At 48.7% G+C, this 4,126-nt stretch overlaps 1 protein-coding gene across 1 annotated transcript in view; it reads right to left on the reverse strand.

The window, feature by feature from the left end:
* Positions 1–4,120, reverse strand: part of FHL2 (four and a half LIM domains 2) — a 37,823-nt gene extending 33,703 nt beyond the window's left edge. Inside the window, exon 1 of the mRNA XM_006759525.2 lies at positions 3,982–4,120. The gene's annotated coding sequence lies outside the window, so the exon portion shown is untranslated. The remainder of the gene's footprint in view (positions 1–3,981) is intronic.
* Between the last annotated feature and the right edge of the window lie 6 nt (positions 4,121–4,126).

Raw genomic sequence — 4,126 nt, forward strand, 5'->3', positions numbered from 1 at the left:
AATCATCAAACCATAAAAATCCTAGAAGAAACCATAGACAGAAAAATATCAGACATCTCTCATAGCAATAGGTTTACAGATACATCTCCTTGAGCAAAGGAAAATAGGAGACTAAACAAATGGGATTACATAAAATAAAAAGCTTCTGTAGAGCAAAAGAAACCACAAACAAAACAACAAGGAAGCCCACTGCATGGGAGAACATATTTGGCAATGATACATCTGATAATGGTTAAGGAACTCATACAACCTAACAACAGGAAGACAAACAATCCAATTAAAAAATGGGCAAAGGACCTAAAAGGACACTTCGCCAAAGGGGACATACAGAAGGCCAAGAGAAGTATGAAAACATTCTCAAAGTCACTGATTATCATAGAAATGCAAATTAAAATGACCATGAGGTATCACCTCACACCTGTCAGAATGGCTACCATCAGCAAGTCAATAAATGACAAGTGCTGGCCAGGATGTGGAGAAAAGGGAACCCTCATGCACTGCTGGTGGGAATGCAGACTGGTGCAGCCATTATGGAAAACAGTATGGAGTTTCCTCAAAAAATTAAAAATGGAACTGCTATTTGACCCAGTTATCTCACTTCTAGGAGTATATCCTAAAATACCCAAAACACCAATTAGAAAGAATATATGCACCCCTATGTTCACAGCAACACAATTTACAATAGCTAAGATCTGGAAACAGGCCAAGTGCCCAGCAGTAGATGAGTGGATAAAGAAGCTGTGGTGCATTTGTACCATGGAATACTATGCAGCAGTAAAAAAGAAGGAGCTCTTACCCTTTGAGAGGGCATGGAGGGACCTGGAGAGTGTTATTCTAAGTGAAATAAGCCAGTCAGAGAAAGTAAGTATCACATGAACTCATCCATGTATGGAATATAATCAACAAAATAAACTGATGAACAAAATAGATCCAGAGACATGGAAGCATAGAAGAAACTGTGGAACCTCAAAGGGTAGGTGGGTGAGAAGAGATTGAAGAACTTGTATCCATATATGCATAACCCATGGACACAGACAATAGGGTGGGGAAGGCCTGGGGCAGGTGATGGGGGTGGGCTAGGACGGGTCAATGAGGGGAAAAAGGACACATATGTAATACTTTCAACAATAAAGATTTAATTAAAATAAGTAAAAGTAAAAGGCAGTCAGTACCACAAGATTAGCCTAATTCCCACAAACCCCCATCCTTCAGAGAGCGTCACATGAGGCTAGAGTACCTGTGCGATTCTAAGAGAATGGCCCCAGATCTGCCCACTCAGTTGCTCTCTATGAAGTAACAAACATTCTTTGCTACCATTGCTTCCTCCACAAAGTCAACCATATCATTATTTCTGAGTCAAGAAAACTGTTCCAAATATTTAAAAGCACCAAATGGCAAAATCTAACTTTAACATCTCTTTTTCTTCCAACATGTGGAAAGTCACATGGCGTAACACCACAAACAGTAATCTGGGTTGAAAAGTTCAGCATGATTTACTCTTGACTTTGCAGCAGTCATATTGATTTTGGCCCCATTTGGAGGATTCTTGTGTTTGCTCATAAAGTATGTGCTAAAGAATAAGGAGATTTGAGGGTCTTTCCACTAAATCGTATTAGAGAAATAGTAATTTATTTCCATTTATTTATTTATTTTTAATAAACCTGTATATATAAAAGCCTAATACACAAATTGTCCCTGCAGGAGTTCGACTGGAAGACCAATTGCTCACTATGATGTGCGCTGATCACCAGGGGGCAGTATGGAATGAAGAAAGGCCCCAGCCCACAGCTGGAAGGCCCCGATTAGCTCTGATTGCTGGCCAGGCCTAGGGACGTTACCCGTGCACGAATTTTGTGAAATAAATATATATATGTATTTCAGAGAGGAAGGGAGAGGGAGACAGATAGCAACATCAATGATGAGTGAGAATCATTGATTGGCTGACTCCTACATACCCCACTGGGGATTGAGACCACAATCAGGGCATGTGCCCTGACCAGGAGTCAAACTGTGACCTCCTGGTTCATAGGTCGACACTCAACCCAATGAGCTACACAGGCTTGTTTTGTTTTTACACTAGTCTCCGTTCAAGGATGAGTACCTCTAAATATCCAAAATGTTTCCTTTAAACTACAGTTGTTCTTTGTTAGAATAATAAGTTGACCTTGCAGCTACTTACGTCTTTTCCAGGTAAAGCTTTTATGAAATAATAATTTGTTTCTGCCTATTAGTTGTTCCTCAAACCAGACATCTCCACTGATGTTTTTATAATGAAAACTGATAGAGAAAGAGGTGTGTGGAGGGAACACGTTATGGAAGAGCAGGGACGCTATTGGCAGGAAACAGCAGTTTGGAGCTGACAGTGATGCCAGCTGCTATTCCCGGTGCTCAGGGCTCATGTCTACATACCCAAGCCCTCCAGGAAGTGGCACCCTGGTGTCACCTCCATCTGAGGAATGTGAAGACAGCACAGAGGGCTCAAGTCGTCAGCCTCAGTGCAGACAGCTGGCGAGCCAGCCAGGCTGGAGTGGGCAGTTCGGCATGCTCGGCCCAGGGAACGAACAGGGACTGAGGGCTGTGAGGCAGGGACACCCTCAGGAAAAGCCGGAGACGGTATTCAACTTCCAGACTCGCAATCAGCGAGGTGCTCATGGTGCCGGAAGCCAAACCTATTGCAGGTTATGCAGGACCCACTCTGAGCTTCCCGTCTGGAGCCCTGGCTGCCACTCCTACTCCGACAGCAAAGCCGCTCGCCACATGGCCTGGAGCGGCCACTGCACACCCCGTCTCTGCTCAGGACAAAGGCCTCTTTCCTCACAAGATGGAAACGATCCCACAATTGTCACGACACGCCGGGCAGCAGGAACGGAGGGTGCAGCCCCCAGCTCACTGCCTGTCCTAGGACTGAGGTGGCAAAGCACAGACATGCAGGAACCGTGCACAGGATGGGTTAGAACAGCCCATCTGTGCACAGCCTGGCTTGGCCAGTCAGCAATGAGGTCCTGACATTTGTAACAGCGGAGGAGGGTGACACAATCCCAAAAGAGCTAAAGGAATGAGAGCAGGAAATGGGGACATGCCATAAGTTGCCTTAAAATCTGGAAATCCCTTTAGAGATTCCAATGTGACCTCACTTTGTGCCCAATCAGTGGCTCTTGGGTGCCCAACGTGGACAGCGCTGTGTGTGTTTCAGCCGTGGGCCTGCGGGGAAGAAGGCACTCTCAGACACGGCGGCCCCAGGGGGTCCTTCAGGGGCCACTGTGTACCGAAGACACACTGAACAGCGCAGGCCAGTGTTTCCAACACGCGAACCAGCTGGGCAGGCGGCACCCAGGGCCAGGGCCCCGGCTGAACCTGCTGCGCCCTCACAGCAGGAAAGCAGGGAATTCCCACACGTGTGCCTTTCCCCTGGGAAATAAAAGGGCAAATCCCGACCTTCTGCCAAGAGAGGGAAGAGCCCCTCCTATGCCAGTGCACTTCCTGCTTTCCCGTGCCCGCCGCTGGCTCCCCACTCCAGCTCCCCGCTCCGGCTCCCTCCTGCACTTTCACCCGCAGATACGCAGATACGGGCTGAGCAGCACCTGCTCCCGTGAGTCAGCGCCAAGCAAACATGAGTCAGTGCGTGGCCCTCAAGGAAGCTGCAGCGGCGGAGCTGGGCTGCGTGTGAGATAAGGACACGGATACCGAAACCTGAGACGTGTACGTGGGACGCTCAGCACAAACGCCTGGGAAGGCACTGTGCACGTGCTACACAAGCAGGAGTGGGCAGAGACCGACCAGCGGAGGGAAGAGGCTCAAAAAGACCCTGAAAGATCCGACCTCCGAGTGGTGGTGGGAGAGGGGGTGCGGGCTCCAAAGGATGGGATTTCACCAGGGGATGCAGATTGGGACTTCAGCACAACCATGCACACAGCCCATGGTTCCTGGGGAGCAGGGGTGGGGTGGGGGGCAGGAGCTACAGGCACTGCTGGGGGCGGGTACCTTGCAGTCGCAGCCTATGGGCTTCCCGCACTCCTCGCAGGTGCTGGCGTAGAGGGCCTCGAAGCAGGCCACGCAGTAGGGGCTCTCCTCCCTCAGGATGTACTTCTTGCCAAAGAGAGACTCTTCGCAATGGTGGCAGTCAAAG

This window comes from Myotis davidii, unplaced genomic scaffold (assembly GCF_000327345.1).
Source record: "Myotis davidii unplaced genomic scaffold, ASM32734v1 scaffold614, whole genome shotgun sequence".
Lineage (NCBI taxonomy): Eukaryota > Metazoa > Chordata > Mammalia > Chiroptera > Vespertilionidae > Myotis > Myotis davidii.